This window comes from Diabrotica virgifera, chromosome 2, assembly GCF_917563875.1.
Source record: "Diabrotica virgifera virgifera chromosome 2, PGI_DIABVI_V3a".
Lineage (NCBI taxonomy): Eukaryota > Metazoa > Arthropoda > Insecta > Coleoptera > Chrysomelidae > Diabrotica > Diabrotica virgifera.
Window position 1 is genome coordinate 221,383,300 of NC_065444.1, and position 27,837 is coordinate 221,411,136.

At 33.2% G+C, this 27,837-nt stretch overlaps 1 protein-coding gene across 2 annotated transcripts in view; it reads left to right on the forward strand.

Annotated features, from left to right (window-relative positions):
* Window positions 1–27,349, forward strand: part of LOC126880386 (CREB-regulated transcription coactivator 1) — a 375,806-nt gene extending 348,457 nt beyond the window's left edge. For both annotated transcript variants that reach the window (XM_050644219.1, XM_050644220.1), the window contains one exon: window positions 146–27,349. The gene's annotated coding sequence lies outside the window, so the exon portion shown is untranslated. The remainder of the gene's footprint in view (window positions 1–145) is intronic.
* Window positions 27,350–27,837: the final 488 nt, after the last annotated feature.

Sequence of the window (27,837 nt, forward strand, 5' to 3'; positions counted from 1 at the left end):
ACGCGGCTTTAAGATTAAGAATAAAGGCATGTCTTAAGGTTAAGATCTGTTGGTGCAACCCGGCTTAAATGTACCACATTTTACATTTTTTAACTACTTTTACAGTCTTCTGAATGAAGTTTCAAAAATTTTTTTTTTATTTTAGGAATTCACTGCCGAGTTTCTATTAGCTGTTTGTGCTACGATAATTAGAGGATTTTTAAACGCCCAAAACAATTTTCAATATATCTTTAAATGAACCATACTATGTGTGATCATTAGTTTTTTAGTGACTTTATAGTGTGGCCAACCAAAAAATATTCATGAGATGGATACATAAAGGTGATCATTGTTGATGCAAACGATTTTATATGGTTCAAGTATTTTGACATTATCCTAAATAATACTTAAATGTTAAGATGTTACGTGGTGTAAAAATTAGATATATATTGGTACAGAAATTGTTTACTGTAGTGGCATCTCTACTTTTGTTTACATGTCAAAGACAACAAGAATTTTATTATGATTTATTCATCAGCTCGATTACAAAGCCTTTAGCTTTTGTATCATTGTTTTTAGTCCTGGATCCCGCGTACCAAATAAAAGATTATTAATAGGAAGCTGAAAATTTGTTCATATCTTAACGGCGTTGAGTCGGACAAACTTTGATATATGGGAACTTGAAACAGGGGAATATTTAATTGTGGAACGTGATAAACGTGTCATCCTGACAAGTTTATGTTTGTGAAAAATAGCAGGCTGTTTTAAGTTTATTCAATAGCCAACGTTATTATAATATACGAAGAAATGTTTGTCCGACAAAAATGTGGGGCATTTTAACCAGTTCGACACGTAGAACATGTCAAATGACAAGATTTATGTTGATGATAAAAATAGCAATTTGATTTTTGCATGATAGATTAATCAAAGGTTAAAAAATCAATTGGAGGTTCTTTCCGACAAAATACATGGGAAATTTTCGTAGTGCGAGGTTCAAAACCTGGGACCGCTTAGATATTAGTGCACCCTATGTAACCCACAGCTGAATCTTATGCTTGTGCGTCACAGTGTTGCCATACTGTTTTCTTTATTTGTTTCATAATTTCAATAAATGTTAAATGTACCTACAAGAACAATAGAATAATTTTTTAAGAACGTTTACTTCTCCGTCATTATACCAGGTAGAATGACAAATGAGGTGTCAAATGAAAACAAAAAACTTTACTTTATTGGTGTTTCAAAACTCTTTTTTAATTTATTATCATTCATCTGTTTGATTTATCTATTTATCTACTTTTTTTATAACGATTTAAATTAACTTCGATTTAAAAACATTTTTACAGTTTATCTTCATTGACCTCTTTTATTTATCAGTTGATCTTCTTTTTTATAACAATTTTAAGATAACTTTAATTTAAAATGCCTCTTTTGAGCTTTTTGTATTAAAAAAACTTTACTTTATTGGTGTTTCAAAACTATTTTTTAATTTATTATAATTATTTATCTACTTGTTTATAATTAACATCCCTCTTTTGAGCTGTCTGTAAAACAAGTAATTGGATTTCGTCCTATTAGACGAAGTGTTAATTGGACAACTAAGACCAAGGTTTTCACCCAAAGTAATCGAAAGTAGAACTGGAAGTCAATATTTGAACTCTTCCTGTAACTTTGCGTCGATTGATATACGATTTTACTAATTTTGAGTCATTTTTACTAAACTGTGGGACATAATTGTTTAAACAATGTGGGACTTCAAAATCGAATTAAGGATTCAAACTAGACTTTTCAATACGCTTCGATTGATGTGTTACATGTATTTCTGCGACTATAATATGGCACTTCCGGTTAGAATCTTTTAACCGGAAATGGTATAAAAACCAAAATTCTACATTTGTTCTCATCTTGGTAAGGCACGTCGAATGATATATCGCTTATACTATTTTGGTGACTTTAAAACAGTACTTACGGTTGCAAATCTAAAACCGGAAGTCCGATGTCAAATTTCTCATCTTTTGGCATTGTATAGTGACGGAGTGCCTAGGTCAAATTTCTCACCTTTAGTACCAACATTGGTTTATAAGCTTTCATTTGACACCTCATTTGTTATTCTACCTGGTATAGTGACGAAGGAATTACATTCGCGGTCAGACGGACAGCCTAGGTCAAATTTCTCACCTTTAGTACCATCCTTGGATTATAAGCTTTCATTTGACACCTCATTTGTCATTCTACCTGCTATAGTGACAGAGGAGTTATATTCGCGGTCGGACGGACAGGCGGACAGACAACCTATGTCAAACTTCCCACCTTTAGTACCATCATAGGATTATACGCTTTCATTTGACACCTTATTTGTTATTCTACCTGGTATAGTGACGAAGGAATTATATTCGCGGTCGGACGGACAGACAGCCTAGGTTAAATTTCTCACCTTCAGTACCATCCTTGGATTATAAGCTTTCATTTGACACCTTATTTGTCATTCTACCTGGTATAATAACGGAGGAGTTGAGTTTACAAACAGACAGACAAGACGGACGGACAGACGGACGTGGATAATTCAACGTTTTCACATTTTTTCAAAATTGGTGAAAAAAACAACATAATAAACTTTACTTAATTGGTGTTTCAAAACTACTTATTTTTACACATTACACAATATTACAAGGTTTCTAGCAAGTTAAACTTCACAATGATTTAAAATAATCAAGTAAAAACCTATCTATACATAACATATTAGATCATACCTAAAATACACAAATGATACATTTCACACACAAATATAATAGGTATCACAAAAAATTGTAATGTGATAGTATGAAAAAATAGAGGATACGGCAACGGTGATACATATAATGCTTGTATCCAATGCCAAAATCTACACAGACATATTATTAGGGTGCACTAATAGCCAAGCTGTCCAAAACCTGTAAGTTATAGACAGTTTCGAACGTAGGACTACGAAAACTTCCTATGATTTTTGTCGGACAGAACTTCCAATTAATTTTTTACCCTTTCATTAAACTCTCATGCAAAAATTAGAGTGCTATTTATCACCTACATAATTCCTGTCATTTGACATGTTCTACGTGTCGGATTGGTTAAAATACCCAACATTTTTGTCGGACAAACATTTTTTCGTATATTATATAACGTTGGCTATTGAATAAACTTATAAACAGCCTGCTATTTTTCACAATCATAAACTTGTCAAGGATGACACGTCTATCACGTTCCACAATTAAATATTCCACTGTTACAGTGTTCCCTACATCAAAGTTTGTCCGACTAGACACCCTTAAGCTATTAACAAATTTTCATCTTGCTATTAATTCTGTTATTTGGTACGCGAGATCCAGGACTATTTTTTCGACTTACGATCAATAAATCAGAAAATTGTTGGGATTCCGATTGTTCTTAACATATCTTAAAACAAAATGGATTGTTGAAAACGAGTTAGAGTGTTTGTATTGTATTTTACTTATTTATTCATTATGTCTAATTTTTACACCGTATCGCTGAGGTCGTGTTTTGCTGTTATCTTGTATGTGTCTGTTAGCTATAAATGTACCTATATAATAAATGAAGAATAATGAATTTCAAAGGCACTAATAGATGTCTCTAGCAGTCAGATGACGTATGAATGTAAATACAGCGTGTCCCCACTGTCCAAGCAAAAGAAAACCGAAAATTCTGAAATTGATACTAGGCTTTATTATAGTTCTTTAAAATTTGTGTTAAATAAGTATGTTTAAGGTATTATTTCTGAGAGATGGAACTAGTGGAGTTGGGAAATTATCTCTTGGGGAGCGTTCAAGTATTACGTAACGCGATTTTTGAAAATTTTTAACCCCCCCCCCTCCCCCCAACCTGCGTTACGTAATACTTGAACGGTCCCTTACAATTACACAAATACACCGATTTGTATCTCGAGTGACACTTTATTTATGTCAAATTGTCACGAGGACGGTACGAATCGGTAATTTTATGAGCTCGAGTGTAATTCGGTAAAATTATTTCATGAATAAAACTGCTCTTACTGTACTAAAACTGAGTCTTTTTAATTTTGAAATTAGTTTTTAAATAAAAAATATTTTAAAAATTAAAGCAAAATGATTTTTGCAAATCAAGCAAAATATTGAATAAAGCAACAAAAACTCATTAATCATAATCTTTGTTTTTTATTTATTTCTTTTATTTAATTCTTTAAAATTAAAAACATGCTAATGTCATACCTATAATAATTATTATGACTGAAGTCAAATTTAGCTGTTAAGCTAACGTCTAAAGATGAGAAATTATCTATAGTGCTAATGTAATGTTATTTTATAGGTGTCTGATTGTCCATCTCTCTTTTTATTTCACAAAGTATTGTTTTCCATCTTTTGCGTAATTTGGTCGATTATTTGCTCGCTCATCACTGTATTTAATTTGCTCAGGATAGAGATAGATGATAGCAGATAACGCCCTTTCAAACTCAACACCTTTCAAAGATAATTACCCCTTGCTTATTGAAAATTAGTAATTTTATCAGTTTGGAAATTTTTATGCAATTTTTCGAAGCGATAGAGGATTATTAGGTATGTTCCTTTGTTTTCTGGTGTACCACTAGTTCTGAAAAGTGTACAAGTGCTACACTAAGGGCCGGTTGTTGAACGCTAAACAAGAAGTTGACTATAATCAAATCCTCTTAACAACCATCAAACAACAGAATCCGTTGTTCGTACGCCAATCAGAATCAATTATGTTAATTATCATTATGATAATTAACATAATTGATTAATTAATTAATTGTTAATTAACATAACAAGTATTAACATAACTAATCAGTTAATCTCATACTTGTAATCAATTATGTTTTCAGCAACCCATTCATAGTTGACATTGATAGTTGGTGACAGTAATTAAATATTTGATAATGATCAGTTGATTCCATTTTTGATTAGCGTTCGAACAACCGGCCTTAGTTATTCCTTTGCAAAGTGTAGTGGTACTGTGGTACACAATCTGTTCCATTGAAAAGTGTAGCAAAAAAAGTGTAACACTAACACTAAATACATTTTACTTTTTTCTGTATCAATAAATGTCAAAGCGTCGAATTTAAAAAGTCACAGCTTTCTTCAAAAATATTAGAGAGATTTATATAAAACCTTTAAAGTTTTCAGTTTTCTCTTGTGTGGATCGTTTATGGACAAATGTTTTTTGATGCATATTAAGAAAATGCAAACTTGTTCACAATGTAAACTTAATCCTTATAATTAAGGAGTAAACAGTTTTAAGAACGGGTTTTAAATAAAAGTTTCCTGAACATAGTGTAAATTTACAAATAAAGTTTTCAATTAAGTTAGTTCAATAGACTGTCAGATTAATGTGGGCAAATAGGGAATTTCTATTAAATAAACTCGAAATATGTTTTGATATCAATATAATTTAGTCGAAAACGTCAACATTATTTTAAAAATTAAGTATAGTCTATTTTAGGATTTTTTTTGCTCTACACTTGAGTTAAAATTAGTATTAAAGCTAGCAAATCACTTATTCAAAGAAATTTACGCAATCTGTAAAGAAGAGTAGAGTTGATTTGAAAAATCGACGATATTTTGCCACTATTTCGTCACATCCATTTGCTATCCACATCCATCCCATACATTGACCTACATAATCTCTTTTGGTATTCTCTTTCTTTTGGATAGCAGTACTAGGGCAGTCCGATAAATACTTTGAAAAAGAAAAACGAAAATTTGCGAAAATGAAAATAGCGAGTGCCTTTAGAGAATACAGTGGATGGGGCAAGAGTAGGCAAATTTGACAATGACCACGGCGGAGGTGTGAGCCGGTGCGTTGTCATGGTGGAACAACACGTTTTTCTTCGCCAAATGGGGTCGTTTTTCTGCAATTCGGCATCTAGTCGGCCCAATAATTCGACATAGTAGAGATCTGCGACTGTTTTGCCCTTCTCCAGGTAGTCGATGTAGATCACATCTTGTGAATCCCAGAAAATGGTGGCCATCACCTTTTTATCCATCCTCCATCGCCGATAGGACAGTCTTCGCCTTCTTTGGGGCACGTCTGCTGGATGTCATCCACTCTTTCGACGATTGCGAAACGAAGTAGAAACTTTTTGGGATCAGGCTTAAATAGCGTCAAGCACTGCTCTGAAGTGTAATAACACGATTGCACCAATTTACAGTACACACATAACACATACCTCTCCACAAGTCGCACAAATTATATTCAATGTATTCCAATGTTATATTCCAATGTAATGGAATCTGTACTGAGTCTTTCAAGAGCAGAAGATCTTTTCTATACTTCATTTCACGTTAAATACAGAACGTTGGACTTATACAGATCAGTGTTGCCAAACCTCTCAGGCACGTGTTGCTACTAAACTGTCGATATACGATTCAGTCTAACAGACGGCGTGGCATCACCGCGCTTCTATCGTCCATAAGAAATACGTAGCCCTATATCTACAACGTTCCATTCTTAACGTGAAACGGTCTATAGTAGAGCATTATTTCCCAGGAAACAGTTAAAACAGACTCAACTCTTTAGAGACTTCAGATCGGATGTGCAACCTAGTATGGTGAATGTCATTTAATGAAAAGAGATAAAAATATATTCTTGGTTTAGCTTCAGAACAGAACCGGATTGCCTTTATAAAAATATATACATTAACCGCCGTATTTGTGGGCATTTTACATATTAATTTCAAGTAAAAATCCGTCCTATCCTGTACGAACATGATAAAATAAATTGACCAATACTAGGATAGATCAAGTACGAAATAAAATACTAGATTACTGAACAATTTAAATATTAAGAAAATTAGTAACGAATGAATCCGAATCTTAAAGATTTTGATTCATCACATTTATTTGCTTTGTTAACCATTTATCATTATTTACAGATATATCACTTTTTAATCCTAATAATATTTTTGCTATGGATCTCTTTTTCCAAACCTTCTCTTTCTATCTCTCTTGTTCCACCCCTCCTTGTGGAGTATTGAGCGCTTATGCGTTCCTTGGCCAGATTAGGCTGTGGTCTCCAATAAATGCCGTAGGTTACGTACAGTGTTAAGCCAGACGTTGCATACAGCCTTTGTCAGTCACCGGCAACTTCCCGTAGTCAATACAAAGCATAGGCCATGATTATCAGTAAACACTGTAGGTCGCGTCCAAAGTCAGCTGTGGTCACCAATAAATACCGTAGGTTGGGTACAGCATTTGTCGATCGCCGGCAACAACATTCCGATCATTTTCGTTATCAGTCAAGTGCGATATTTCAACTTGTTGATAGGTCTTGTTCTTTTTTACTACATACTTGTTTTACTCATTTCGCTAGGTTAAAGCCTGTGCCAGCCGTACGTCCCAATGCTCGAAAATAACCAAAGACGCTGCGTTCAACATTTGAAGTCGCTCATAGCAGATAGACACTGTTCGACATCCAATAGAGACTGTATCCATTACAGTAGGAAAAATGAAAGAATACCCATGAACGAACATATAAAACACGCTGTATTTTCCTGTCGTCGTGTCACACAAAAAATTGTCCAGCGCAAGTACATGTAAGAATTATTATTACATGTACTTGCGTTGGACAATTTTCTTTGTGACACGGTGACAGGAAAATACAGCGTATTTTATATGTTCGTTCATGGGTATTCTTTCATTTTTCCGACTGTATTTATTGTATAAGGCCCGGCGCAACCTGCGCCGGCGAGACGGGTGACCAGTGCATTTATTTTTCTAGCGCACCGCATATTGAACACAACCCAACCCAACCGTTGGCTATCGACGTGGCGAATAGAGACGGCAAAATCAGTGTGGACATGTAACGGTTACTTTTGATACCGGTTCTCAGTGGTACTGAGTACAAATACTGATTACAAAATACTGATGTATCTGATCTTTGTACTGAATTGAGTAGGCAACTAAAAAACGGTATTTCCGTACTTGTAACTAGTAACGTATAAAAAATATCTTACACGTCCCTAGTAGTCGTAGCGGTTTGACAAGTTGAATTTGAGGGTAATACGATATTTTTATCGATCACGGTTTTAAGTAACATGAATATTTTCTAATAATGTGTTTTTGTAAAGGCATAACTTTGATTATTAATTTCGTATCGCCGCTTATTTAGTCTACCAAAAGTTATCAGAATTTAATGACAAAGACAACGCCGTTTTCACTCGAGGTGTTGACTATGCCAATATTTTTATTTATCATAATAAATTGTACTTAGGTACCATCCGTATTCATTTCAGATACTTCCATCTCGCAAACAAAAACAAGTAAAAATAAACATCTGGCGGTGAGCCACGCTTCCCACTGCCCAAGAAAACTGTACGCCGATGACAAACGTTCCCAAGCGAGACCTGCGAACGAATGCACTCATAGTAGGATGCGCAGAACTGTCTACGCAGTTCGCCGGCGCAGGTTGTGTCTCGCTTAGGTTCAATTTGCGGCGGGCCTAAATCATACATACACAGCCTACATTGCGTGACAGTGTAGGCAGCGTACGGCATTTACTATTGAGTACGATAACAGAAACTATTATTTATTGTATTAAGCATACAGACCCGACCTACGGCGTGACTCTGTACGCAACCTATTATAGGGCATTTATTGGAGACCACAGACTAAGATTACTGACTGGTCGGTTAAGCGCATTTTCGAACCTCCTAAAATATTACTAATTCGTGACTCAAGGTGAACCTCTTAACGTGAAACAACATAATATAGAGATTAGGATACGATGGCAATGTGTAGCATCCATGATTTTGATAAATATTCGTCTTCTTCGTAACTTGCCATAGTCACTGTCATGTACACTGTGCTCAGTGATCGTGAGACTTCCAAGCACTTGTAAGCCCGCACACCAAGACGTTTCTTGCAAAAAAGTGAATGAACGAAGATACAATTATTGTGCACGATGCAGATAGACACATTCAATGGAAATCTCTAAGTAAATCTACAAACTCCAACTCAGACAATGCAAATACCGATGGAGATTCGAAGTTTCATCAGATATTTGATTTCTTCTGTGACCAACGGTTCCATGACATCTCGTAACGCGAGAGTTCGTAACCGGACAATTGGTAACGGACAATTCGTAACAGCGACAGTTCGTAACAGCGACACTTCGTAACGGCGACATTTCGTAACGGCGACAGTTGGTAACTATACAAGTTTGTAACGGACAATTCGTAACGTCCAAATTGAATTATGCTGTTTATTTTTGTTAACGTGGAAACTACTGTTATTACAGTTATAACTGAAATTATGTTTATCAATTTAACGAATCAGTATCAGGATAAACATTTTAAGGCATTTCATATTTTGTGTTTCAGAATATAATAAAAGTATTTAAACACGCAAATAAAAATTATTTAAATAAAATACCTTACTTATAAAAATGTTTAAGAAAGTTAGGAATGTCTAAAGACGGTTGTCGGCTTAAAGATTTCACGAATTACTTCATTATTCCTTTGTCTAAGTAGGTACATATATGCAAATTTAAGAAACAATAAGAGGGATAAACTTTTAAAAATATTGTTAAAAGTTTGTATGTATTTAAATATTTAAAGTTTGTATGTGTTTACAAGACTTTTAATATATTCTGAAACACGAAATGTAAAATGTGGTAAACATGTTTATTCAGGTACCTACTATTTCGTTAAATTGATAAACATAATTTTAATTGTAACTGTAATAACAGTTAGTTTCGACGTTAACAAAAATAAACAAAATAATTCAATTTGGATGTTACGAATTTGTATAGTTACGAACTGTCGCCGTTACGAACTGTCACTGTTACGATTTGTCCGTTACCAATTGTCCGGTTACGAACTGTCGCGTTACGAGATGTCTGGTCACGGTGACCAACACTTCAAGAATATTTGTAACATCAATAGTGCAGCTTAGGAGTTATGAGCGTGCGACCTGTTATTCTTAGATTTTGAAATATATTCATCGTCGCGCATCACTACTTTGCTTAGATCACATGACACCTATGGACATTGAAAAAAGATGTCCATGTTTTATCTGTAGCAAGAATGGAGATCTAAACCTTTCGATTAATAACACAGGCCAACGATGAAAAAACTGTTTTAATAAGATTACCTCTATCTTATGTATTTTAGTGTGCCGAGTCCGAAAATCATATTAAAAATGCTGTATCACCCACCGTTCTTTCACAATTTAACATTTAAATTGCATAATTACCTATGAAACCAAGATGACTACTAAGGAAAAAGAAGTTTGTATTGCATTCAGAAAAGTTGTAACCAAGTTTTTAGGTAATGTGAAAGACCCTAACTACGAGCTTATAGTAGCTAATTTATTAGATAAGTTTTTTAAGATATTAGATAAGATTTAAGATTTCGGATGCCTAATGAGCCTAAAAATCCACTTTTTGCATAACCATCTTGACTTTTTCCCTGAAAATCTGGGTAATGCCAGTGAAGAACAAGGCTAACGATTCCACTAGGATACCAAGGTGATGGGGAAACGATACCAGGGACGTTGGAACATCAAGATGATGGGTGATTACTGTTGGTCACTTAATCGGGAACAACAGAGTGCCTCTCATAGGACAAAAAGCTACTTCAGAAGTTCTACATAAAAAAGAGGAAGAAAATACAAAAGCATTGACTCTTGAAATGGTTTTACAGACGTATACTATTACAAGATATGATTTAGATAAAAGGTATTATTCTAATAATGTATCATTTTAATGAATTTCGGTATTTTGTCTTTTTCAAATTATTATAATGTAGAATAAACCAGTGTCATATTGTGGGAAAACTATGGGTGATACATAAAATCTAATTTCAGATTCTTTTTTAGCGCCAAAAAATACATAAGATTCACATAAATTTGTAAGAAGTTTTATAAATATTTTTTTTGTTGGCCTGTGTAATATACGAAAGACAAATTTATTTATCTAGACCGTTCGCATTCATGTATGTATTCGTGATAAAAGGGTAGCTCCCGTTAAAATAGGCAAAATGCCTAACTCGAAGAATTTTATTTTTTTTACATTTTATGTGATAAAAAAATAAGATTCAGTATAATTTTAACCCACCACCTCTCTTTCCTCCCATACCACCAAAAACGCAATTTTTGGTTTTTAGTAGGTTTTTTTTAGGTGGGATGCAATTCAATTTCAAAATTTCAAAAAATTTATTAATAAAAAAATAATGAAGATATAAACACAAAAAGTACGTTTTTGGTGGTAGGAGGAGGGGCGAGTGGTGGGTTAAAATTGCGCTGTCTTATTTTTTTTATCCCAGAACGTAAAAAAATGAAAATCAATTCTATGCATGAAGATATTTTGCATATCTTAATGGGGGGTACTTTTAACATTTTTCGTACTGCTGACATTGAATATCAAGGCTACAGCTTTTAATCACTGTATCATATCTAACCCTGAAGAAGCATGCTTGAAACTACTACTAATAATTGATTTTAACACTTCTAAGTTAGTTATAGCTATTTTCTTTTACAAATAAAGTTAGAGAACCTGCTTTTTCAAATATTTAATCTATATTACACCAGTGATAACTTTTTAATGTGTTTCTAAAGAAACAGACCAGAACTGTGATTATATTAAGTGTAATTTTATTTAGTATATCTAACAAAATTGTAATGATACATTGTTCTCCAGGTTATAGGCCACGATCAAGAATTATTTCTGCCTGACATTTCCGTGTACGACGTTGGTTAATAATATCAAAGGTAAAGTAGTCGCAGACGAAATGTCATGAAGAAATGATTCCAGATCACGGATTATAAACCTGGCAACAATGTATTACAAGACAGCGGCCGTGAAAGCCTACACTTTAACAAAAATTTTTACCGTAGTAAGCTTTTAGAATAGCACAATTTTTATATCTCACAACACATTTACGAGAAAGTTAATTTGTTATAGCGAATATGTGCAATAAAATAGTGTGGCAAATAAATATAAATTTATTGATAAAGCTAGCGTTAATTATGGAGAATATTATAAACGCATATAGTCCAAGTAACTAATACACTGAAACGGGCCAGATTTGTAGGTTTTGGTAGTTCGGCTTTAAGCTATAGTGCGGCGGATGGTTTTTTCTGGTAATTAAATATGCAATAAAAATATTTATTTTTACTTAGGTACATGCCGTTGAAAGTATTCATATCGTATGTGCTAAAATTAATAATTAATTTTAAATTAAACAACACTTTACACTATATTAATGAACTGTAAATCATACACCTACACTCCAGTAAGACATGTTATCGAACTAAACGTTTTGCAAAACTTGTAAATGTCTGGGCGAACTGGTTGCGTGGGTGTAAAAAGCAGATGTGTTCAAACTTACTAAATCTTTTAAGCGAGCACCACACTTTCGGCGAAGTTGATCGAAGTTAAGCAAGTACGAGAGTGTAGACAGCCACTTCTTGCAACTTTGCTTCGCTTCGTTCTACTTCCGCTTTCTGTCGGTTTCGCGCGTCGGTTTTGCATGTGTATGTTTGTAATGAGAATTAAAGTAATGTAAACTTTTATGTACTTTACTCAAAGACTGCAAAGCACAAAACGTCAAAGTTAAGCTAGTACTAGATAATACAGAAATTGAGCAAATATCTTCGTACAAATAGCTTGTAGCATGGATCACAAAAGATACTGATCAGACAAAATAAATAAGAATAAATTGCAGAATGAGAAAACTTTTCTGTAATCTCAATATCAATATAACGCTCCGAATAAAAATGTTTCGATGTTATATTTTCTCCACCCTTTTGTATGGTGTCGAGGCCTGGACACTAAAACAATCTAACATTAAAAACCTTGAAGCATTCGAAATGTGGTGTTACCGACGTATTCTGAAAATATTGGGTATGTATGTTGAAGCGTTTTACATGTCTGCTCTAATGGGATCAAGGAAAGACTATCTATTAAGATACTGGGGAGTCGAAATGGGGCTAGTAGAAGGAACAGACACGCAAACCTTCATGCGAACGACAGCTCATTTTTTGTGCGGTGGCGGGTCGTAGATTCGTTGGGAGGGGTAGGAGGGTTTAAAGAAGATTAACTACATAACCAAATAAGCAAAGGATACTTACACAGACTTGAGGACTTTCCTACTATTTAAACAAATTGGGACGCCGTTTGAAAAATCCTCAAATTCTCATATCGAGTACTTACTGGAAACCAACTGGGGGGACATTCATCGTAGATTCCTCGTTGGGGTTAAACTGGGCTACAAATTATCATCATATGGCTTCTATGCCATTACATTTTCTTCTATTCTAAAACTTAATTCGCTTGTATTAGATATCTGTTAATAATTTTCTTGAAGAAAGAGGTTACATAAATAAAAATGTGTACATTTTATAATGTTTATTTAAACCTTTATACCTTTTATTATGAGAATAAACATATTCTCAAACAAGAAATGAATAATAAAAACAAATACATGGTTTTACAATTCTTAACCTTATTTATTTTTAGCAGTGTACCAAAACAAAAATTTGACTTATGGCTGTCAAAAGTCACTGCCATTAAATTTACTTTACATAAAACTTTCCAAGAATCCATGTTGAAAACAAATTATTTAAATATGTAAAACCTTTACCAAATTAATATCCACTTGTGAATTATTTAAAATAAACATTATCCATACCTTAAAACAAAAATCCATGTCACACGTTCAAACACTTATCCAAAATTTTCCATTCTAAGCGGGGCTGGGAGGGGAGACATTCAATTTTGAACCAAACAGGACACAGGATAAAATTGATACCAAATCAAATATAATCGGGATACTTCAATACAGGAATGTTACCATAACATCATAAAAACAGGAACCAGGAACCACGCACTTCTTTTTTACCGGCAAATCAAACTGCATAACAATAATAGTGTTTCACAAGAATATATCCATGTAAATGTTGTGAAACTATTGTAATAATATTCCTTGACATTTACTGGACAAACTGCCAGTCCTTCACTTCTTTTACCATAAAAAGAAAACCATTTTAAAGCCGGCAAAGTGCGTTTCTTTGCGAGTCTGTTAAGTTCTAACAAAAAAAGATATGTTCTACTCGAACATACTTTCAGAACTACCTTGCATCGTCACGTCTCTCTCGCGTCCAACGGATGCATTTCTTCTCGATCTTTCGACCAAAACTATTGACCAATCGTCAACTACAACTCAAGGATCTTTCAAAATTCAGACCAATAATATCATAGGGTTTTTGGCGCTCAAAACTTAAGGGAAATATACTGGGACTTTTTGAGGATTCATTCTAGAATAATAAATGTTTATACAAGTAAACAGGAAATTTCCTATGATTTTACTATGTTGTGAAACAAACGGTATTACGCATAAGCAGGGACGGTTTAGAAATTTTAAAGATATTTAAACTCACAAAATAAAATAGAAAAATAAATATTTTTCTTGGGATAGGATATAAAATTAATGGATATTTTTTATAAAACATTGTAGTAGAAATCTGCTACAATGTATCACAAAACAAACACAAGTTCTCGAACAACTAGGAAAACAATGCGAATTTTTAAATTTAATAAAAAATCAGGACGTTGGAGTACTTATGGGCACATTATGAGAGGTCAAAAATACGAACTACAAAGGAATATATTGCAGTGCAAAATCAAAGGCAGAAGAAGCGTAGGAATATGTAAAATCTCGTGGCTACGCAATCTCCATGAATGGTTTGGATGTAGTTCAATTGAACTATTCAGGCGCGTAACCAACAAAATTATAATGCCAGAATGTTTTCCAATTTTGGATAGGAGCGGAACTTGAAGAAAAAGGTTGTGTTGCATATATTCATCACATTAATTATTATAACCAATAGATACAAAAATTACATCACATAGAAGATTAATTAAGTCTTTGTATGTCAAAACCAACAGTACTACATACTTGAACGTACCAAATAATTGGAACACTAATTATAATCCTTTTAAATCTTAATAGGCTATTAGACCGGGAGGTAGCGTCAAGTTTGAGCGGAGCATTTTAGCATCACCTATTCTTTTTATGTAGTCAGTTGTTCGTTCCAAAGCTTATTAACAAATGATGTGTCAGCTGGCCCAAAACTGGGGCTTGTAGGTAAGAAAAAAATAAAATATGAAAGTAGATGGAAAAACCCAACAACTTGTATGTCAAATATTTATCTCCGTGCGTTACATCCATAATGGCCTAGTGCAGCGGTTCTCAATATGTGGTACATGTACCACTAGTGGTACATATCATTATTTGCGGTGGTACGCAAAACGCAAAAACTTAGCGAAAATCAGCACTATTATAGTTAATTATATTACCTATCTAAATAGATGTTTCAGTTAGGCGGTACCAAAAAAAAATAAAAGTATTTTATGGTACATCACTCAAAAAGGTTGAGACCCACTGGCCTAGTGGTTAGAATACCTGGCTCCTGGCTTTTTCAGCCAGGCGGGTCGGGTTCGATTCCCGGCATCAGAAATCCTTTTTGTTTTTAAAATTGAAATTTTGATTTGAAAAATAATTGTTTTTATAATTGTCAATTTTAAAAACAAAAAGGATTTCCGACGCCGGGAATCGAACCCGACTCGCCTAGGTGAAAAAGCCAGGAGCCAGCTATTCTAACCACTAGGCCATTATGGATGTAACTCGCGGAGATAAATATTTGACATATAAGTGGTAGGGTTTTTCCATCTACTTTTAAAGTGAGTAGTTTCCTGAAGTAATTGAGGGAACCGCATGATATATGTAGTTACAGATGAGCTGACAGTATGTCAATTTAGTGTGAAAAGTGACCAAAAATTTACTTATGCATTATCTTCATAATTCTCGCATGCTTTATTATTATTAGGGCTAAAGTGCAATACTTTACTTTATATTGTATACGCGTCTAAAAACACACGGTCAACACATGACAGTTATATAATGTAGAAGTTTTTTATTTAATTTTATTACATACTGTTTAATTTATCAAGAAACCTCAAACCTAAAGTCAATAATTATGTTGTTTTTTTAAAGAAATTAAACATTGTTTTAACCCAGATGATATAGTGATTTGTTAATATTTACGTAATATATGAGAATTCCTTCAGGAATAGATAAAAAGGTACAAACAGTTTACTATATCGTATTAGAAAGATAGACCATACATAAGTTTATTTTCTCCAAAAATATTCCAAAGAGTACTGGTTTGTCGATTATTGGAGGCTTATAAGTTTATAATAGTACACTATTCAGCTCAATAGAGTTGAATACTGTACCAAATTTAGTATATTTGTACAGGAGAACCTGCAGCAGTAATTAAAACAATTGTTGCAGAATTGTATTAAAAAATATTGTGTAACCGTTAATAAGTACAGAGGATGTTTTGTAAACTATAAACATCCTAATATTTTAGAACGAGAACAAAGTGATGTTATGGTCTAGCAACGTTTCTCGAGAAAGTATTTTAAGACAGCTGATTCTTTAATATATTGTTCCCCATGCTTCCTCGAACACAGTACCGGCCATCTGGCTGCTGATAAAGGTTGCGTTCATTACTGCGCAGTACACCTGTACAGGTGTGATAAGGCTTAGTAGATCCGCTATAATAAAAGTTAATAACAAAAAGTGTAGCCAACTTTGAGCTTCACATTACAAAATTAGTTAGAATGTTACAGGGTGTTCGATAACATAGTGGCAGATCAAACTTTTATTTTTTTAAATGGAACACCCTATATTTTATTCTATATTCAAAATCTTTTTAACTTCCCCATCACAAAAATATAAAGGTTTGTTATGTTATACAGGGTATTTACAAAGTTATAACCAATGTTTTATGAAAATCGTAAAAGTTCAGCTCCCTGTATAAATAAAAATAAGCACAACAGCAATGGTTTATTGGTGCCATATGTTTTGTTGATTGTCAAAATTTATAAAAATGGTTCATATTACTAATTTTCTTTATATCGAATACAGGGTGAGTCAAAACGCTAGTACAGCTGGTTCCTAAAAAAACTGATACGACTCTTAGTAAGATTTGATCATTTTGAGCAGTGTATTAAATACCGACCAATCAAATTTTGATTGGTCTGACATTATATTATATTTATTATGATAGACAAATAATAAAATAAACAAACAAACAACAAACAGCTGATTACATAATATGTTAATAATTCATAAATTGAAATAATTATTAAGGTCTAAATTTTGATATTATTTTGAATTCCTGCATTTTATAAAGAGTATATAAATGATAGTTTTTACATAAAATAGGGTTGTTGTTATTATTTTTAATATTATTAAGGAATAAAACAAACGACTTAACAATATATTAAAGTAAGAATTGTTTTAAAACTGTTGTTCTGCTTACGTTAAAATGGTTCGCTATGGCAGATAGTGACCAAGCATCTTCCAATTTCGTTACAATTCTTGCTTTTAGTTCTTTGCTAGCATGTGGAGCCATTTTTTGAGGTTAAATAGAATACGTTATCTGACAAATTTTAAGATTTTTGGCAGTGACAGTATGTAAATAACAAATTTTATCCTTCAAAATACACTGCTCAATTTTCTACAAAATACGCTTTAAGTCATATCAATTTTTTCAGGAACCAGCTGTATATTATTTTGTCGGTAATTTTAAATAGATCACCCTAATTAATAACTTGCTCTGAAAAATGAAAATATCTCGAAAACTAATAAATTTAGACATAGGGAATGTTGTATACAAATTAAAGTACGGTAATGGTGCTTTTCGATAGTGATATAAAATACAGGGTGTTCCATGTAAAATTTCTGAGAAAAAAATGTACTTTGTTTTGACCCACCCTGTATTCGATATAAAGAAAATTAGCAATACCAACAATTCTTAAAAATTTTCACAATCAACAAAAAAATATGGCACCAATAAACCATTGCGGTTGTGGTTATTTTTATTTATACAGGGAGCTGATATTCATAGAAAATTGGTTATAACTTTGTAAAAGCCCTATATACCAAAACAAACCTTTATATTCTTGTGATGGGGAAGTTAGAAAGATTTCGAATATAAAATAAAATATAGGGTGTTCCATTTAACAAAAAAACATAAGTTTGGTCTGTCACTATGTTATCGGACACCATGTAACATTCTAACTAATTTTGTAATGTGAAGCTCAAAGTTGGCTACAATTTTTGTCATTAACTTTTGTTGCTATCTATTAATATAGTGGATCTACTGAGCTTTATCACACTAATCAATCACCCCTGTATATTGAATTTAAAATTATTTTAAGACGAACAATTTTTTTGTCATTACTTTTTAAACCACAGAAATGTCTGGCAATTATAATTCATATTTCTAATAATGTTTAAAAAGCAATGACAAAAAAATTTTTAGTCTTAAAATATTTTAAATTCGATATATTTACCTGTACAAGTGTGCTGCGTAGTATCAGTCAACCTGTATCAGTAGCCAGATGGCCGGTACGGTGTTCGAGGAACCATAGGGAATAATATATTAAAGAACCAGTTGTCTTAAAATACTTTTTTTTCCGACGTTGCTCTTGGTCCATTAGGAGAACATAAACATTGACATAATGCTTAAGTAGAAATAAATTTATTTATATGCCTTACAACCAAATATTTTGATCATGCATTGTATGATACTTAAAATGTACCTTATTGTCTTCACGCCGATTTAGCACAAAAGTATTTATATACCTCATTCCAATAAGCCGTACAAAAAACGTAAATAAACGGTAATTTTTGAGAATTATCTAACCATCGTTACTTGCATATTAAGCGGCGTATCGATTTCGCGAGGCTGCCGAGCGCTGCTTTGTTCGCGAGGCAAACTTGGCATTTGTCTCGCGCGGCGCACCCTCATGATTTTATTTTAAATCAACTTGTACCGCGCGCGGCGCCTTGAGCCATCTCGTAATAGTTAATGCTTAAGTAGTTATTGAAAGACATCCTCTCTGATTGGTCATCCTCATTTTTTGCATTCCAAAGCAAATCTTTACTTTCATAAAGTTGACTGCCGAGGGCTGCCTGGCTTGGCCAAACTTGGCATTTGCCTCGCGCGGCGCACCCTCATGATCGTAATAGTTAATGCTTAAGTAGTTCTTGAAAGACATCCTCTCTAAGGTTGGTCATCCTCATTTTTTGCATTCCAAAGCAAATCTTTACTTTCATAAAGTTGACTGCCGAGGGCTGCCTGGCTCGCGAGGCAAACTTGGCATTTGCCTCGCGCGGCGCATCCTCATGATTTTATTTTAAATCAAACTTGTACCGCACTCGGCACCTTGAGCCATATCGTAGTAGTTAATGCTAAGTAGATCTTGCCAGACATCCTCTCTAAGATTTCTAAAACTCTTTACTTTCATAAAGTTGAACTAATTTACGACAATTGTCATTATCCATGATCATTTAAAGAAAAATTCACCCACTGTATTTAGTCTTCCAGTCTAGTGGTTACCAACCTTTTATGTGTGGCGACCCACCTGATGTTTTTTCAAATTCGCGACCCATCCCTGATCCATGATGTTATATATAGGGTGTCCCAAAAGTAGCGGAACGGTCGAATATTTCGCGAACTAAACATCGGATCGAAAAACTGAAAAATACGTGTTCAATCATTTTCAAAAATCTATCCAATGACACCAAACACCAATCCCCACTACACCACCTGGAGGTGGGGTGGGGAGTAACTTTAAAATCTCAAATGGAAACCCCCAGTTTTTCTTGCAAATTTGGATTCGTTACGTAAAAGTAGGCAACTTTTATTCAAGACACATTTTCGAACTGTGGATAGATGGCGCTATAATTGGGAAAAACGATTTATCCTGATTCCATAGGTAAATTATAGAAACGGTCTAATATCTCACGAAATACACTTCCAAATGAGAAACCAAAAAACTGATTTTTAATCTTTTTCGAAAACCAATCGAATAACACTAAACATGACCCTCCAACCCACCCCATGGAGATGGGGTGGTGGATAACTTTAAAATCTTAAATAGCAACCCCCACTTTTTATTGCAGATTCGGATTCGTCATAAAAAATTAAGCAACATTTATTCGAAACATTTTTTTAAATTTCTGATAAATGTCGAATAAATCGTATTTTTCCAATTAAAGCGCCATCTATTAACAATTCTAAAAAATGTTGCTTAATTTTTCATGACGGATCCGAATCTGTAATAAAAAGTGCGAGTTGCTATTTAAGATTTTAAATTTATCCCCACCCCAGGGAGTGGGTTGGAGGGTCACGTTTGGTGTTATTCGAAAGGTTTTCGAAAAAGATTAAAAATCTGTTTTTTTAGTTTCTCATTTGAAAGTGTATTTCGTGAGATATTAGACCGTTTCTATAATTTACCTATGGTATCAGGATAAATAGTTTTTCCCAATTATAGCGTCATCTATCCACAGTTCGAAAAAATGTCTTGAATAAAAGTTGCTTACTTTTACGTAACGAATTAAAATCTGCAAGAAAATCTGGGGGTTTCCATTTGATATTTTAAAGTTACCCCCACCCTATCTCCAGGGGGTGTAGTGGGGGTCGGTGTCTGGTGTCATTGGATAGATTTTTGAAAATTATTGAACACGTATTTTTCAGTTTTTAGATCCGATGTTTAGTTCGCGAAATATTCGACCCGTTCCACTACTTTTGGGACACCTTGTATATTTACGGTATTCAGCTACTGTAAGAGCCACGCCGCAACCCACCGGTTGGGAAACGCTGTTCTAGTCGACAGTAAACTAACCTTGTCCAGCCTCGTCCACACTTCGCGCAGCAGTAACAACAAACATCCTTTGCCGCGGCTCAAAAGTCAGACAAAATTTGATTGGTCTCGAACATTGTTCGACCGCGGCAGTGTTCGAATTGCCGCGGGTAGCACTGTTATATCAAAGGTTATATCCACTTTCGGTAACGACAACGAACATGCTGCGCACGGCAGGCTCACAAAATTGATACACCGCTTGAGTTTACTTTATTTGTTTATTTGATTAGTGCTGCATTTGTGCCGTACATTGGAATAAGGTATATAGATAACTCCATATTACAAACAAACTATTTTAAATTGTTATTTTATTGTTAGATTTTATATTCATATTTAAATAACGTTGGGTACTACATAGTTTATAGAAAAGTATATTTGTAATTAATACTCCAAACTTTTATATGTATCTTAACTCCATTGCTTTATTATCATACCGCTTATTCAGCTGTAGTATAATTTGCAACATTATATTCCTGTTAAAATCCATATATCCATATTACTAACTCTCTTTGGCAGACGATGTTACATAATATAATTCAGGAACAATTTATTGAAGAATTTGAAACTGTAATATGGATTTTGTTATCCTCGTCTAAATTTTATGTGCGTATATGTTGGTTGTCTGAAAACTGGGCTTAATAATAAAAACAACAATGTATTCTTTCGAAAAAATAATATTTTTCAACATAATTTCTTATATTATTACATTTCATCTAGTGGTATTCTTGTACCGGTATCCCATTCTGTAGCATATTTTTGGAAGTCCTGTAATGTACTTTATAATGATTTCTTGACTGGACAAAAAGCACTGATCAGCGAGGAACGTATACAGTTTGCTGCCTCAACTGACTTACAATTTAAGATGGCGTCTACTAACCTGGAGACCAATATAATGTACAACCTGGGAAAATCATACAAATATTCTTGCGCTTTCATGTCGAAGCAAATAATTAATGCTTTTGCAATAGAAGCGTTTTGATATTTGACTGAAATGTCTTTAGTATTCTTTTCCATATACAGTCCCTGCTCAATTTATTAGACTCACTCTAGAAATATCAGTTTTTTTTTCATTTCAAACACCTTAAAAGTATGTTCAAAGTCATACGAAACTGCTGAATGGGTTAAATAACAATTACTTAAGGGGGGGTATGGTTTGAAATATTTAAATTTTTTTATTATTTCAAATAAAAGTGCATACTTTCAAGAATACTCTCTGAAAATTTCAAAATAATCGGAGTAAAATTACCAGAGATACAGGGTGTTGAATATCCCTACCTTCGACTCGCTTTGCCGCGACTTCGCGCCAGCACGCTTGAGCGTAGTGAGAAACGTTAAACAACTGTTCGCCTTCTCTTTTGTAGATTACTCCTCGATTCAAAAAACATATTCCAATGTGCATCACTTTACGATTTGGCAGACAAATAAGAAGATGAAGATGCAGTTGTCAAAACTTTAAACGCATTTTTCTCAAAACTGCTTTTTCAAATGCGGTGGACATTGTAACTGAAAAACTACTCGGCCGATCTACCTGATATTTTGCACAGATTTTCTTTTGACATTTCTTGAGGTAACAACGTCGAGATATTTTTCTTTTTTTGCTTATTTTTTGTTCAACAATAATAAATCTGTTGATTTTCACAAAATTTTTACCAAAAATTTCATTTTTTTGATTTCTGAGTGATACCAAAAATTCAAAAGTCATTAAAAATAAAAAAACTCGATGTTGTGACCTCGTGAAACTCATAAGCTAATTAAATCTTTTTGAATTTTTTGATTCGTATGATCGAGTGTCGAGTTCTGATGTCCACCGCAAAATCCATTTTTTTGTGAGCTGCCTGTCAAAATTTGTCGCCAATGGCTTATTTTTCAATATTTTGGATTGATTTTTTTTCTAAATATTCTTTGAATTGTAGTTAATATGCTTATTTGATTTAAAAATAAAATAATTGTACCATAGCTTCGAAAAAAATTCACAAAAATGTGCTTGATTTGTTGATTTCAAACCATACCCCCTCCTTAATAATTGTTCTACATAATTAAGTTAAAAATGGTGAAAGTTTTTGATTGAATTGTGAAAACTTGACAGATGGTAATAGAATGGGCTAAAAGGGCACAATAACTCGACTTTTTTCAACTTTAGTTTTTTAGTTAAATTAGTGATTGGTGTTCAATTTTCGTAAAATTTGCAGTGGTGAATGTTAATATTGTTCTATGTGAACGTTGTTTTTCAATTTTTTTAATTTATTTTAAGATAAAAATAGAAATATATGTTAATTTCTAAAAGATGAATAATCTTCGATTGGAATTTTTTCATATGGGTGATAGTAAAAATCTTTTTGTTGAGCAAATCTCTCCTGTTGCTGCTCTTTTAGAAAATATCTCTTGTTGTCAAAAAGAAATATCAAAAAAATGCAGTGTATTTTAATCTTTAGTTCGAAGGTGGAGTCAAAAACCTAAAGGGAAACATCATGTTACATCGATTTGAAGGGGTTGGTATGGCAAAAAGATTTCTGTCACTCCCAGATGGCAACGATTTTTAATGAATTTGGCTGTAAAACACAGAAAAGTCACCCATAGCGATATACGGAATGAATTGGAAGAATCAGAGTGCTAAGTATCGGAGTCCACTGTACGCCGAAATTTGTATAGTATGGGATTCAAATGTCATAGGCTAGTTAAGGAAATAACTAAACAACCAACTATCACCATAAATGCTCAAAAGTCTTAGTTTGGGCCCATTTGCATTAATATTTTATGGTCATATAATTTTTATGCAAATTTGACGAAACTAAGCGTTTTTTGAGCATTTGTAGTGATGATTTTGGTTCCTGAACTGGCCTATGACATTTGAATCCTATATTGTACAAATTTCGGCGTACAGTGGACTCCGATACTGAACACTCTGCTTCTTCCAATTTATTCCTTATATCACTATGGATGACTCTTCTGTGTTTTACAGCCAAATTCATTAAAAATCGTTGCCCTCTGGGAGGGACTGAAATCTTTCTGACATACCAACCCCTCCAAATCAATGTAACATGATGTTTCTCTTTAGGTTCTTGACCTAACCTTCGAACTGAGTATTAAAATACACCTCATTTTTTTGCTATTTCTTTTTGACAACATGCGATATTTTTAAAAGAGCAGGAACAGAAGAGATTTGCTCAATAAAAAGATTGTTACAATCACCCATATGAAAAAATTGCAATAGAAGATATAGCAATATTAACACTCACCACTGCAAATTTTACGAAAATTGAACACCAATCACTAATTTAACTAAAAAACTAAATTTGAAAAAAGTCTACTCATTGCACACTTTTAGCCCATTTTATTGCCATCTATCAAGTTTTCACAATTCAATAAAAAAAATTTACCATTTATAGCATAATTATGTAGCATGATTATTAAGTAATTGTTATTTAACCCATTTAGCAGTTCCGTATCACTTTGAAGATACTTCAAGGTGCTTGAAATCCAAAAAAACTGATATTTTTCGGGTGAGTCTAATAAATTGAGCAGAGACTGTACCCTTATTGGTTTCTGTTGACTCGTTTGCATTTGGTTAAGTTTGTTTTTATTTTATATGTAATCCAGTTTTTGATTTAAGCCATTTTTTTTGGATTTTGATACAGGCGAGAAACATATCTGGAAAGAAAACTATTAAATTTATAGGTCTACACGTCTATTATTAACCCTGTTAATAGGTTGGCAAAAGACCTCTTTGGTCGAGTGAAAAAGTGGTTAAGCGCCCACACCATAGATATATAATACCTAGACTGCGCGCTACCATCTAAAACTAAGCGACGATTGAGACAGAGAACTGAGGCTAGGTGGGAAGTCTCTTTCTAATCGGAGATCATCAAATCGGCGACAGTAGGAAAGTGACGTAATCGATAAACCCAACGTCATTATATAAACCCCGTCGATTAGAAAGAGACTTCCCACCTAATAGCCTCAGTTTTCTCTGTCGCAATCGTCACCCTATGCTCACTCGCAATCGATAGCAGCGCGCAATCTAGATGTTAAATGTCTCTGGCCCACACATACTAAACCTAACCTAACTGTCCAAGAGGCAGCTTTGAAAAATCTCTTTGAATTTACTAAAGCTAGATTTTTCACAGTTGATTACTGTGATTGTGTAGAGAAACATACTGCGGTCGGTCAAGCGGAACGTAGAACAGGGGTTACTGAGAGGGTATCAAAGTTGCTTTCCTACGAAGGTAAATCCATTTACTAAGGCTGAAAATCAGTACACACATTCTAAATTAAACATAAATAAAAGTTATTATAGTCGGTCAGCTGTATGACGGGACAGAGCCGGTCGGCCGGCCCCAGTGAATGTACAGGGTTATTCACTATATTTTGACCCCCTTGTAAACTGCTTTATTTACAGAATTAGAAAAAAATGTAAAATACAAAAATTATTCGATTTTTAAATTATGATTTTTTGACATATATATCGTACTAGTGACGTCATCCATTTGTGCGTGATGACGTAATCGACTATTTTTTTAAATGGGAATGGGGGTCGAGTGCTAGCTCATTTGAAAGGTTATTCAATTCCCTATTCAGTAATATAAACATTAATATGATTAATTATACAGGGAGTTCAAATTTTTTTTTTAAATTAATTGTTTAATTAATAATTCAAAAAAAATTTTTGGACACCCTGTATCAATAATGATCTTAATATGTATAGTACTGTATAGAGAATTGAATAACCTTTCAAATGAGCTAGCACACGACCCCTATTCTCATTTAAAAAAATAGTCGATTACGTCATCACGCCTAGATGGATGACGTCACTAGTACGATATATATATATATGTAAAAAAATCATAATTAAAAAAACGAATAACTTTTGTATTTAAATTTTTTTTCTAATTCTGTAAACAAAGCAGTTTACAAGGGGGTCAAAATATAGTGAATAACCCTGTTCATTCATTGGGGCCGACCGACTATAATCACTTTTATTTATATTCAATTTAGAATGTGTGTACTGATTTTCAGCCTTAGTAAATGGATTTAATTACGTTCGTAGGAAAGCAACTTTAATACCCTCTCAGTAGAACCTTTGTTCTACGTTTCGCTTGACCGACCGCAGTATGTTTCTGTACACAATCACAGTAATCAACTGTGAAAAATCTAGCTTTAGTAAATTCAAAGAGATTTTTCAAAGCTGCCTCTCCGTCTATAACCCTATTATACTATATTCGTGCATTTTAAATTGTGTATGATTATAAAAATGCTCCATCATTTTTTCATTAGGGCATATTTGTCTGTTGTTGTTTTAGTATCCAGTCAATAATGGAAACAATATTGCTGTTACGTCAAATAAATATTTAATCGAGATATACGCTGTGAGCTCGTACGTACAGCAGCCATTAGCTGTCATATTACTGTCCAATCTTGACAAGAACACAATTAAATATTTTTTCTTTATAAATTCAATTGTTCTTTTAGCGTCAATTTTATAACTATTGTTCTGTGAATCTCATGTTTTATTCATAGTCTTGACGAAATATCTCAAGTAAGTGGAGAAGTATGTACCTATTCTGTGGATGAGAGTGAAGAAGTGTGTACCAAAAATTTTGTAAAAAAAGGCTATGTTGTAAGAAATGAAAAACCCTAAAAAAATTAAAAAATTAAGAAGTTTCTACGATGATTAGAACCGGAGATATTTCCAAAAACGAAAAAAACATGTTTTGATTTTTTTTGAGATTCTGTTTTGGTCCAGGGGACTAAAATTTTTTTGGTCGAATACTTTTTGATGTAGAACAACATGGTATTTTTATTTTTGGTATATCACTGGGGCATTTTTACTATCTTAACCGGCAAACCCTCTTTGTATAATTTAAATTATGTACACAAGGAATTAGATGAATATAAAAATGTATGTGAATTGTTTTTAATATCATAACAAGTTAGTTTAATGTTAAAAACAATAATTATATACACTTCAGATGTATCTAGCTGCTAATAGTCTAATAAGAACGAAAAATTATTAAAAAGCAATGGAGTTGATACCAGGTTGTTGATTTCGATTGATTAGCTGAATCTTTAAAATTAATATTTGTGGTTGATAAAATATTGTCTGTTTTTTTAAATAATTTAGATAATTTTGTACCATCCACAGATTTGCTAATCGTATAAATCTCATTACCTGGGTACATGATGTATGATGTATAGTGAACTTTACCAGATGCACAAAATAAAACTTTATATAATATTGCTGTGCTAGTGTAAATTCCCTGTCGTTTGCAATAACAATGATATGAACATACTTCAGAACAATTATATCCAAAGACTGACCCACAGTCTTCAGTTGACTGTTATAATAACGAATTTTTGGAAATTCCAAAAACTTATATTAAAATATTCATGTCAAATTGTTCATGTAGTTTTAAGTCTATATAGTTTAATTAAATATTTTATAATGACGATTTCTCGTAACCACTTTTTGTAAAATTTCAAATTTGGCGCTATAGATTTATAATGAGGTGTTTGTAAATATAGTTGTGTATTTTTCTTTTTGATTTTTTTTCTTTTTAATAAGATAGCCGATAAGTTAAGGTTCTTTTTCAAAATAAACTTATATAAATGGTGATCTGGTTGTTTAAATTTATTACTATCCCTTACATAGGTATAACGTAACAGAACATCTCAAATAATAGCTCAAAATGAAAATAAAAAAAGGAAAAACAGTAGATGCACAAATCGATACCAGTAAATTAAGGACCTCACTCATAAAACCATGTCTGACAAATGAAATCATCAATATATTAAGTCATAAAGAAATTCTGACCCCAACCAGATACAAAAAGAAACAATGGATGACGGAGGAAATTTTAGATTTAATGAAAGAAAGAATGGTTAAAAGAACAATTCGCAGAAGTAAAATACCAGAAAAGGCAGGGTAGTTTTAACATACATAAGAAAATTAATCACAATAGAAAAAGAAAACCGGGAATACTGAAAGATACTAATAGGAAACTTGTGTTGAATAGCTCGAATAGCATGGATATGTGGATGTGCATGTTTTGTTACGTAGATTTGAAAAAGCATTTGACAAAGAAAGACATGAAAAGTTACTCA